At 39.3% G+C, this 12,765-nt stretch overlaps 1 protein-coding gene across 3 annotated transcripts in view; it reads left to right on the forward strand.

Moving 5' to 3' along the window:
* Positions 1–12,765, forward strand: part of TUNAR (transmembrane neural differentiation associated intracellular calcium regulator) — a 178,250-nt gene that overhangs the window by 100,791 nt on the left and 64,694 nt on the right. For 2 of the 3 annotated variants that reach the window (XM_075103838.1, XM_075103840.1), the window contains exon 2: positions 5,047–5,165. The gene's annotated coding sequence lies outside the window, so the exon portion shown is untranslated. Of the gene's footprint in view, positions 1–5,046; positions 5,166–7,832; positions 7,933–12,765 lie in introns of all 3 variants that reach the window. The other variant, XM_075103839.1, reaches the window with a different exon arrangement.

Below are 12,765 nucleotides of genomic sequence, written 5' to 3' on the forward strand. Positions count from 1 at the left end.
TATTACCAAGAAAGCTTTTGTATTATGAAAATGACTTAGGACCACAGGTCAATGTTTTTCATGTCAAATCTCCATAAGAAGGACATTGCTTCATTATACTTTGTATTCTGCCACTGCAATCTGTATGTCATTTAAACTTATTTGTCATGATACCACTGCCAGGCTGCCATTAAATTGTTAAAGGATGTTCAGGAAATGTTGTTGCAGTAACCTTTGGAGGAAGACATATGGAAATGGAATATATTTGTTAATTAACTTTTTGATATGCAAACTTTCAAAAGTGTATGGCCTGGTATGGATGACTACACGTGAGCAGAATAATTAGAGTGATGATTACCATGTTTTTTCCTGTGACACAACAGACACTCCAAGTTCAAATTACTTATCTATGCATTTAAACCAAGAGACTAAAATGTTGAAGAACAAAAATGAAGTTCATAGCAAGACCACAATATATGTCTCACTTCTCACCATCCACATTGGTGTCCAAAAATAAAATGGCCTGTATGCCTGCCTGTTTCAACAGTGGTTAAAAATTGAAGCTCACAGAAAATGAACAGACAGCATAAGGGCTACATAGGAAAGTAAAGCATGGTGATCAGTTTGAGAAACCACAAAAGAAACCCCTGAGGTGTTTCAAGCTAAGCCGAACTAGGGATCCCAAGTCTTGGACATGTCACCCTCCCCTACGGAGAAGGAACTGTCAGAGAAGAGGTTGCTAGCTCTGAGCTAACAAGCTGTGATGGTTCCCAGACGTGTCCTGGGAGTCAGAAATCGGACTGCAGGCAGATAAACTGGAACTTGGAACGATTAAATTTTCCTGCTTCAGACACTGTGCTCTCTGACAAGATCAGTATGTTAAGGGATATTTAGAATATTAATTGTTCATACTTCAGGACTGCTCTGACTTTCTGAATCTAGAGTTCTTAATACTGATCCCATACTAATACAAATACTTGAAGATGGCATAATGCAGCATTGCTAAAGAAATATGCACACTGCTTTTTTGCTTGCTAAGCTTAAATCTGCACCGGTTCCCTGACATGGTTTGGTGTGGGGCTGTACAAATTCTTGTGGCAGCATAAAAAACCATAGGAACATGCTGGTTTTTAGGAGGTGGAAGAAGTGAGGAGCTGTGTGTAACAGAACAGGTTTGCAGTTACAGTGGGAACAGTAGTTCCAACAGGTAGGTGCTGAGAACATGGAATAGAGACAAAAGTAGAGTGAGGTTGAGCAAGACAGGTACTGGTTGCCCAGGCCAGTGTGCTGAAGTGAAAATGTACATGGATAAATGTGTTATGTGTGAAAAACAGTAATAAGACAACAGAAAGAAAATCTACAGGCTAAGGAAGACAGAATTGTTTGCTCTGAAAGGAATGATGTTGTCCATCAAACCTGGCAGAAAACTCCAATTATGCAAGGTTTGACCCACCTGACCCCACCGTATGTTAGGTAAGAACTGCAGCACAGTCTGAACAGCCTAAAAAATAGGAGGGGGCAATTGAATACAAGCTTTTTTCCTGTGGACATCAAAGTAACTAAAGGAAATAGAGAGTTCATGGTAAACTCAGATGAAAGACTGATGGCTAAATTAAGATTTTTGTACTTTCCCAAGCATTAGATTAGCTGGATATTTCATAGATATCGCTGCTAATTCTGCTTATGTGCATGTGGCTAGGAAGCTATGCTTACAGCATCTCTCCAGGCATTAGTCTGTTTTTGTTCTTTTGGGTTATTGGCTGGCATAAACAATATAAAGCAGGTTGCAGGAGCTCTATAATCAAGCTGAAAATATTCAGAGAATGCAGCTGTGGTGTTACATGTTTGAGCGGACAAACTATTGAGAGGCCCAAAATATAGGAAACCAATATAATTATTGTTTCCATGTTCACTGGTGTCTCACTAGGTGAAGAGCAGAACAGAGGCATTAGAAAGAACTGCAGTGTACCTTCCACGCAAGTTTGCTTCTCCCTGCAGTGTATTGAGGTATCCAAAATTACATTTCTGTAAAGGTTCTTACTGAACTTGCTGTTTTCATTATAGTTATTATTTTTCCATTATTGCTTATGAGCTTAGGGCTAACCAGTAATTCCCAAAATTTCTTGCTTTTCTGAAACCAGTTTGCTCTATGAAGATCAGGCCTAGATGTGGATGCCCACAAGTTTGCTTGAAGTTTGGGGTAGCAGTAAACCCCTAACCTGTATAAGAATTTGAAGTTTTCACATGGGTTGGATGAAATAAAATTCATTGTAACATAGACATAGAAGAAAAGAAATTTCTTTAAAGGAATATTCCAATGCAGTTCACTAACCATTAAGTATCGTTCTACTTTCATGAACATAAATCTCTACTGACATGAATCTTTTATATCTTACAGTTAGAGCAACTTTTCATTAGACCTGAGAAAGTTTTGAATTGCTCATGATCTTTGAGCAGTTGAGTCTCCATTTTGTCATATTGAAAAGATTTTATCTTTTAATAAACAAGGATTCTTGAGTGCATTCCTGAACTTGATTTTAGCCATCATTGGTTAAAAAAAACCAAACAAACACAAACAAAAAACGCCACAAAAAAAAAGCAAGGTAATTTGAAATGTGTTTTTGAGACCAGCAATTTGCAGGTCTATTTTCTGTGTAGTAGTATATGTTGTTTCTGCACCCTTTTTATCTGTGGTTCTTAATGTGAGTTTATTAGGATGGGAATTAGAAGTAATGACATTGAATAAGGTGAGGAGACAATGACTGAGAAATAAAGGTGTATTGCAAAAGTTGCAGGGACAATTATAACAAAACCAAGGCCAAAACTCTTCTATATATATAATCATGTGCTAAATTCAGCAACTGTTTATGGAAATTATGTATACTGAAATTATGGCATGTTTAACTGGAGTAGGACAAAATAAAATTACTGAACATTTTATTCATTTAAAAAACATACTTGAGGCTATCCTGAAACTAATCATATTTTTAGCCCAAAATGGTCTGAAAAAATATGCATTTGTTTCTCTTAGAAACCTAGGTTGGTACCACTCTCCTTTCTGATTGAAGGCTGTGTGGTAGGGTAGGCCTCTGGGATGTCTTGGGGCCTAGATTAAGTGTCTCTGCCCAAAAGAGCTTTAAGCCCCTACTGTCTGTGCAGCCCCACTGCCAGGGTGTGCTGGGGGACCCAGTTTCCCATGCTGATGTGATTCCAGTCTGCCCAACAGCAGACACTGAGGACCTCCCAGTGGCCATCCACTATGCAGGATGGGCCTCAGTGACCTGCAGTCCAAACCTGTCCTGCCAAACGCTTTTAATTTTTTCAGCTTTACCAAGTTACACACACCAGCTGTATTACAGCAATTGTTTTAGTACTCTAACACAAAAGGAAGGTAACCTAGCTTCAACAAGGTAAATGACCTTAAACAATTAGGTAAATCACGTTTAAGAATAAAGTAAATCACCTTAGATTGAATTATTCTGTATTCCTCTGAAAATGTTGGGGGCAATAGTCCATAAATGTGCAAAGAATAATTGCACTACAGTAACTTTGTGTCTCACTGCTTGTGTTTAGGCTCTTACCTTCTGGGGTCAATGAGGTAGTCTGAGGTGTTTCTCTCCTCAGTTAATAAAGAGTGGCTTTTTATTTCAAACATGTCATGGAGATAAACGATTGCTCTAAGGCAGCAGGGTAGGAGGTATATTAGATGAGGAACAGAAAGTTGTTCCTGTGTGAGTCCTTATCTTGCACCCAGGACCTTTGAGCAACACCCAAGACTATACTTAGACTTGTGTCTTCAGATTTGTAACATGGGCCTGGGATGCAGGACGCAAGAGCTGGATATGGTGAAATATATGTGGTGGGAGGTATGAGGGCATGGAGAGCTGGATCTTAGTAGAAGTTGTTACTTGCGGGCAACCGGAGAATGAACGAAGCAGAATAATTTAGAGACAGAGGTGAGAGGATGGCATGGGAAATGGAAGCACAAATACAATTCTGCTTTACAACTAATTGTGATAAGACATTCATGAGTCTTTTTCTGCAGGGTGCTACTTGGCCAGTGGGTTCCCGTGCTGTACTGCGACATGGGGTTATTCCTCCCCAGCGGCAGAACTTTGCACCATTCCTTGATGAACCTCGTGAGGTTTCTGCTGTCCTAGTCCTTGAGTTTATTAAGGTCCCTGTATATTGAATTGTGGCTTGGTATCTGATATAGCCATCATTCCCCTAAAATGGATGCTATATTAGCCTTTTTTCTAGTCATCATGGACCTCCTGTGATTGCTGCAGTTTTTCACAGGTGATAGACAGTAGCCTTACGTCATGTTGGCAACCTCTATGGGCATCCAAACCAGCCCCTAAGATTTGACTGTGTCCAGCTTGTAAGCAGTTCCTGACCCCTTGCTCCCCTGCTGCTGGTCGCCCCTCTTCTTTGCAGACCATACTATAAGCAGAGGTCCAGGAGCAGGCTTTGCCTATGAAGATGAAGGCAAAAAAGGCATTCAGCCTTTCTAGTGCTGTTCACTACTAGTCCTTTTTCTCCACCCAACAGTACACCCATGTTTTTGTTAAGTTTCCTATTGCAGGCTCAGGAACCTCTACAATCCCTCCTTGTGTTAGCCTCCATAAATTCAGCTTCAGATGGTTTTGGCTTTCCTGATTTTGTGCTGAACCATGCAGTTGTTTCATTGCCTCTTCTTGCTTCCCTTCCTTGTACACTCACTTTTTGCATTTTAGTCATCAGCAAGCTTCTTCCTAGGCCAGCTGACACTTCTCTTTTTACCTGTTTCTGAGGTTGTGAACTGTTTTGCCTGTTAAAAATACCTTGCAAATAACATATTCTCCAGGTTTTTTCTCAGAACTGGTTGGATTGGAAAAGAGAAAACAGTCTGAAAGAGAAAACTTCAGTACAAGCAACCTGTTTGATAAAATGCAAAAGTTATTAGGAGAAACTGTAGGGCTACAATCTCTAGCAAAAAAAAAGTTTTATTGCTATTGATAAACAGAAATATTTTTTCTTGGTCAATGTTTGTTCTTTGTTAATCTTTTCTCTCCCCACTATCTGTAGGGAATGAACACCATGTAGCAAGACAGCTATAAACCTTCAGCTGCAGCCACTGGCAGGAGTCTATAGACCACCAGTTTGGGAAACCTCTGCTTTAAACCTCTAAATGATTCAACATTTGTGTAAGTCAGACACGTTCTAGTATTATGTAGCTAAATAACTTTATGGCCATGTTCATTGTAATGATAAGAGGTTCAGACACTGTATGAACTGTTTACTAATACAAATTGCCTCTCTAATAATTAGGTAATAAAAATGGAAAGTGTATGAGAGCTATAAATGCATCCTTTGTGAATGAAAAGCTGTGTGCTGTTTACAGTCTGTTAAAGAAAACCTTGCCACAGTGACACGACTGTCTTATATAGGTATTGTGGTGGTTAAAGGTTTGGGATTCTTTTTTTCTATGAAACTTTGGCTTACAACAATATTTCTAAACAACTAAGGTCCCATTATACTGGTATTTAAACAAGGCTTAACTGTTCTTGTTTAATAATCCAAATGACTTGTAGAAAATACTGCGTTGACAAACACTCAGAAAATGTTATATTGTCTCCTGGCCAACATGAGTATTTCAGGCAAAGACAGATATTAGTATTTGGACTTCTACTTCCTCAGCTGCTCTGCCCTTTTTTACTTTAGAATGAGACATATTATGTAAAGGCTAAAGTGTTACAAGGGCAAAAAAATGTGACTAATATAGGTTGAAGTGTCTTATGAATGGAAACCGAAACACAAGCTATAGCAAAACCGCTTAAGTCACTGCTGAGATGTATCCATCTCTGGTAATGCAGAAAAGCTAATTAACAGTGCAGTGAACTGAAGGCAATTCAGAGGGAAACATTATTAGATGAGGAAGTACAAAAGAAAGTGAAATGTCTCTCATTTTACTAAGGATAGGTGAATATCTACAAATGTCTGTAAGTGACCTTGACAGCAAGGAGGAAGAGTGTCTGGAGATGTTCCTCAGGGTGCTGTGTTTGTAGGAGTAATAGGATAAAAGAACAGGTGATCAGGTTGTGATGTGAAAGACTAAGGCCTTTTCTGTGCTAGTGTCTGGCAGCTATTGAGGCTGCATTCATACAGCCCCTAAATGCAGATAAGAAAACATTTTTACTGATTGAGCACATTCTGGTATATACCCAGCTAATGTAAATTGTGGTTTTCTATTGCATATATAGCATCTCTAAGTGGAGAACAGCAAAAGCCACTGCATACTGAATCCCAAGCTTGGATGTATTTCAAGACAAGGAATAGAAAAGCCATTGTTTCATGCATTTAAAGCTCAGCTAGAAACTGCTGCTCAGGGCATTTTGAGAACAGTCCTGCTCTCACAAGGAGGTGGACTTTATACTCTTAATAAATCCTTTTAGACTGTATTTCTTGTTACAAGATGATAGAGTTTCCTAGTGCCAGCCCTTGCTGAAAAGGTTCAAAAAGTTATTGACCTCATACCTCCATTTGCATAGACCTTGCTGTTTTCATTCTGGTTTTTGCTTTGTAGGGGCTTGCGCATAGAACGCCTTGTGGAAAATAAATGCTCAATCTGTGCCTTCTCCTGATAGTTGAATTTTCCTCTCCTGGATTTGCTTAATGTTATCTAACTAGGTTTGGGCTATGGAGTTGGTGAGCAGTAACATGCTACCAATGTGACCGAGGACAACTAAAATGCAAGACAAGCCTTAAATCTCTCTTGATTGCATGTCTTTTGCTGTCACTTTCTTCCCTCCCAATTTTTTCAGCGTTTCCCCTTGTTGTAGGTTTTCTATACATGTTATACATGCTCTTACGGCACTGTCAGAATTATAGGACTTTACCGCTTTAGGTCTATTTCTTCTATTCAAATGATAAAATGAAATGAATCTGTTTGCATCTTTATTCGGGTTAAGAATAATGTTCTAATAAATTATTTCCCTTCCATCCATGATCAGTTACTTCTAGGAGCTCTCTTTCTCTGTTGATATCCAGAATGAAGGTTTAATAGTTCTGTGTCTTATTTTGAGTGGTATCGGCGAAACTCATTAATTAGTCAAGCTATCAAACTGTGCTGTTGTTTAAAAAAAATTGAAAAGATATGAGCTTGCTTCTTGCTTGTTTGAACTGAATGCTTTCTGTATGCCTTATTGACTAGCCAGTCATTGGAAGAGTTTACATACAACTCATTCATGGCCATCAGAAATACAAGAACATCCCCACACACCAAATCCTTTGCGAGTGTTTTCAAGAACAGCTTTTGATCAGTTGCTCTTTTGATGAGTGCCTGAGCTCTGCAGATGAAGGTCCTGCAGAAAAGTGAGCTCTGTAGCAACTGGAAGCAAAGCTGTAGTAGACGGATACTTTCACTTAGCCATTGCCTTAGTCTGTGTGAGCTGGCAGCAAAAGAAGCCAGAAATATTCAATTGAAAATGTTTCTGTCCATATGAGTGAGGGTATAGATCTTCTAGTTACTCTGGAGTAAGAACAAAATAAGAATGAGAGAGAGGAAGATGACATGAAAATAGCAATTTGAGTTATTGTCACAAGGGAGCATTACACATGGCACCACATAATGCATGAGTTAATCATCACAAAATTCTTTGGAAGTGAAATAAGAAAGTACAGAACACAACAAGAATGATATTCAAATGCAATAAAATCTTATTTGAAAGTTGTTTACGTTTTAAAAATTAGATCCATAAATTAAGGGTACATTAAACTGGTTTCTGAAAATTCAAAGAATTTGGCAGCATTCACCCATCCAGTGAGATTAATTTCAGGCTGTTTTTAATGGTTGATATATTTTCCCCCGTAAGGTGTTTGTTGATTGCAGCAGGCTCCTCCTTGCTGGAGACTATCTGACTTCTGTGCATCACCTGTTAAGATAGCAGTGCTGGCAAACCAGGCTCAAACACAGTAAGTGAGCTTAAGTATCTCTGCACCTTACATGGTTCCTTCAGGGGTGTAATTTAGATAAGTGCTGGCAATGCATAGTGTCTGCACTTTTACCTGATATCTGCAGCAGCATGACAGATCACTGAACCTGTCGCACCCAAGATGGACCCTTCCAGCAATTTTCCCCATTGCTTCAGACAAAAGTACCTTCCCTTTGCCAAGTTTGGCTGTTTTACTCAGCAGAAAGTGGCCAAGTGGGGCTTCCCATGGGAATTCCCATCCTGGCGCTATACCAGAAGTAACTAGGAAACAGAGAAACAGGAGGAAAGACAGGATCAATAAAGTAAATGAGGTGAGAAAAAAAAACATGAAAGCAACAGAGACAAACAATTCAAACAAACATGAAAAAAAGAACCTAGGGGTAAATCCTCTCCCTGGGCCAGATGTGTCCCTGGAGCCTCACCAGTGCAGTCCTAACCACAATGGATAATCTGGTGGAGCTAAGGCGTTCCCTGAAACAAGACATTTGTATACAGGGCATTTCTGCAGCATGATGATGTCTCCTAAAAAGCAGTCGTGTGATGTGTACTATCCAAAGTTCCCTGAAAAACTGGGACCTTAATGTTGATATGGGTCATGACATGGTTGCGGATCTTAAGTGCTAAGAGTTACATATACCCCTGAAATTAATTTGCCCACTGTGTACCAAAATCTAATTTATTTTCTTATCATCTCCCAACCATTAAATTGCTAGAGCTGAGCTGTATAAATACTTTAAAGAAAGGCAGCTCCTAGTCACTAAGGAATATTGCAGAAAATTTGCCTTCCAAGCATGGTTATATAATGCCTACTTATTTTAATTAGACTTTTGCTCTCAAAATCCCACTTTACCTAAATGGCATGATCACTGCAACACGGTAGAGATCTGTGATAGCAAATGCAATCTATCTGCTCCTTTCAGCAGTGACTTTGCCTTTACTATTATGTCTCTCAGGCATGTGAGCCCCCAGCAGCTACTTGCAGTGTTGTCTATTATTAGTGCTTACTCAGAATGGGTCTTGTTCTCTGCTATTAGAAGTGCAAGGAATGTCTGTGTAAGCATTGCATAGCTTTAATTCTCCTGCAGAAGAGTGGTCCTCTGGGAGGAAAGTCAAATAAACAGCAGCCTAAACTGTACTCCAGATAGCTGAAAACCAGGAACAGGACCAAACCCAATTATTCACAAGATGATGCTGATGTTAGTCTTTTCTCAGTAAGAAACACCAAGCGAAGACAATTTTTTTGAAGTAAGTAAACTACAACTAATTAAAGGTTTCCCTTCCTTCCAGTCTTACTTGAGAACTATTGCTGTATTAAAGTTTTTGGCAAGCATGAGAAAGGGGTCATGGTCATATCCATTAAGTCCTCTACCCCTGCAGTTTTCTGGGACATGTCCTTTTGCAGAACATAGAGACCTATTTGGGCAGGCACTGAATACAATTTCCGTGTGCAAACCAGAAAAGAGAGCCAAACTGTACACTTGTCATGTCATAAAAGGATGATTTGTATATGTCGGTGGCAACAATCCCCTTCTATTTTTTGGTCCAGCATTCATGCACTTCTAACTGAGCAGACCAAACAATTCATTTCTGTGCAATTGTGTGAAGCCTACAGGCATCTGAAATTCCTGATAATTGTGCTATGCTTTGTTATGATGATGAATTACTGCATATGTTTCTGCCATGCTCATTAGTCTTACTTTGCAATCCTTACCATGCAAGCGTGCTGAGATAAATTGGACGTTGACCCTAAAAGGCAGTGTCCTCATGAACCATATTGTTTTAAGGTCACATTTTTTATTTTGCTTTTTGACATCAGCTGCTCTTTTGATTCTGAAAATAGGAGACATCATAGTTTTTTCTCTCACTGTCTGATTTAGAGACAGAATACTTTATAGAACATGCCATCCATTAGTCAAAAAGCAGGAACTAATTCCAAGAATAAATGCCTTACAAAAACAATAAAACAACCATACATATAGACATTGAGAACTGTTTTGGAAAAGAGAGAGAACAGTCTTGGAGCAAAAAGGAAGTGTGGGCTCTGCCTGGAGAGAAAGGATATAGCTGAAAAATATTCAGGAGTATATAAATTGGTAGGGGAATTTGAACAAAGCTGTTTAAGGAAAGGGAATGAGCAAGGTAATAATAAAATGATACAATCAATAGTGAGCATTTGCAGCAGTTTATATTACTGAGTGGATTGTTTACTTCTCAGAGCAGTCACTGCGGTCAAAAAAGAGATGCAGCTGAGCATCTGCTACATGTCGTCTTTCTTTCAGTGGACACTACAGTTTTTGCCAGACATGACACATACACTCAAGAGGCACGTTGGGAAGAAGCTCAAAGACCTTACCCAGTCATCTAGCAGTATTTAATCTAGTAGAATAGCTAACTACCTAATGGATAAGTTACACTGGGAACTAGACCTGTGTAAACCTGCATCCATAATCACATTTATTATGGTCAATTCCTACAAAAAATTCTGTAGTGGAGAAGTTAAGACTAAATTCACAGAGATCACATGGGTAATAAGGTTGTCCAAACATTTTCAGGGAAACTGTTTTAGGGAACTGATTTTTACAGATCATTAGGCCACTGGCAAAATATTTTTTTGCTTAGATTCTCTTAATGAAAGACAACTTCTCTTTATTGTCAAATATAGACTGTCGAAAGGTGAAGTTGTATTTCTATGTAGAGACACTGCCTTAGTGCATCATGGGTCTTTTGTTGCCTGATGTCTCAATTTACCAAAATTGTGGTGATTTTGTGGTAAGGGGCTCAGCACCAAATTGTCTGAATACATCTAAATGATCAAAGGTTACTAGTTACTGATGCCATCCATGCTCCAAGATACTGCAGCATAGGCCCACTCCAGCTTGGAGAGTAGCCAAGTTTGCCATCTACTGAGCCGGCCTAGTGTGAATTTTTAACTCAAATACTACCCTATGATAATGACTCTAGATGGCTTGCAAACCTGAGGAGATATCATAGAATTGTTTGGATTGGAAGGGACCTTAAAGTTTATGTAGTTCCAACCCCTCTGCCATGGGCACGGACACCTTCCACTAGACCAGGTTGCTTAAAGCCCTATATCCAGCCTGGCCTTGAACCACTTCCAAGGATGAAATGTGGAGTGAATTAACTCATGACCATCTAAATCTGACCATATAAGTATGCCCTAAAATGACCTTTAAGCCCCAAAGTCACTCTTCTGTAACCCTTTTGAAAGTGATTACTGGTGCTTTCTGCTTGATTGGTTCGGAAGACAGGATATGCAATACATCCTTGTACTCTTGAGGAGAATATATGAAGGAGCTTGTGCTGTGCTTTTTTCCTGTTAGTCTTCTCCTGAATTATAGGAGGGAAACCATCATAAGCCAATTCTTAATGAGTGCTGCATACACTGTGGCAGTGACATGGCCTTTCCAGATATAGGTCCTGTTAAGTTTTTTAATTCCATAGATCCAGCTGGCAAATGTATTACTTAAATTTGGTACACCTACCTGTAGGGGTCTGTTTGTGGGCTAGAGGCTTGCCTAGCCTCTAGCTAGGATGGGAATCACTTTCCTGCAGAAGCTGTGTCATCATGCAATATAACATCCCTGTAACAGTTCAGTTGCCCGCGCACTGGAACTGCTGCCATTTCAGATGTCCTAGAGTATGCAAGACACACTGATGGGTCTGGGAGACCTATTGCCAGCGGGAGGACAGGCAGGTTACGCTGTCCTATCTGTGTGGGCAATGGATTAAATATTTGGTATCAAAGCCCTTATTAGAGTCATTAAAGTTCAAGCTTGGAGTCACTGGAGCTGAGCAAGTGATTCAGCTCAGCAGCTGCTGGTTCCCTAGGTCAGGATGAACTGAATCATGTTCTATGTTGCATTGGCTAGATTTCTGCTGAGTACAGTGGGTGGATGAACAAATGATGCACATGTGTATGCCTACATGTAGATAACTGTGTTTAGATAGCCTGAACACAAATTATTTCAAATAGTCAAGAATTAATTTTTAGAATTTGAAAGGATAATTGCAGAAGCTTTCTTTCAGTATTAATACAGAGCAATAGAGTACCTATAAAGTTTAAAGGTCTCATGGGGAAGTATCTGTCCTATGGAAGGTTATAACTGGAAACAGAGGTATTTACCTTGTATACAAAAATTAACATGTAAGGCAGAACAACTAACAAATGACCTTTCAGGCAGGTTCCCAAAGGAAAACAGAGTTTATTGCTTTAGAATGAGATGTGTTTAAAAGGCTAGAAGACACACTAATGATTGGTGGAATATTGTCAGAAGCTGAACAGGAACTAGATAGTGTCACCACTGTTTTTGGCTGCTCTGATCCCAGTAGATTTGTGGGGCATGATTTCCCATTTCTTATTACTGAAGAGCTAACAAGGAAAAGGTGTGCCACTTTTTTAACTAATAGATTTTTTCAGGGAGTAAAGGGCTGAGTTTTATGTGGTGTTTCTGTGCTACAGGGCTGGCCTTGTTGCACTGAAGACAGAGGTGCAGTAGCATTCACATGTGCAAAATTTAATTACTCCGATTTATCAAGTAATAATTTTTCCTACTAGTTTTATTTAACTGTGGGAGATCTCATCCTCTGAGTGTAATGAGTGCATTTGCTCCAGGAGGCAATTTGCCATTCACAGATGAATTCTTTTTAATAGTGACTTTGCCTTTATTTTTCATTTTCAAATGAAATTACATTCTCAATTTGTTAGTACATCTTAGTAGTAAACCTATTAGTATATGAGAACAGTGAATTCTTTATTGCATGATGACACAGCTTCTGCAGGAAAATGATTCCC

This window comes from Phalacrocorax aristotelis, chromosome 9 (genome assembly GCF_949628215.1).
Source record: "Phalacrocorax aristotelis chromosome 9, bGulAri2.1, whole genome shotgun sequence".
Lineage (NCBI taxonomy): Eukaryota > Metazoa > Chordata > Aves > Suliformes > Phalacrocoracidae > Phalacrocorax > Phalacrocorax aristotelis.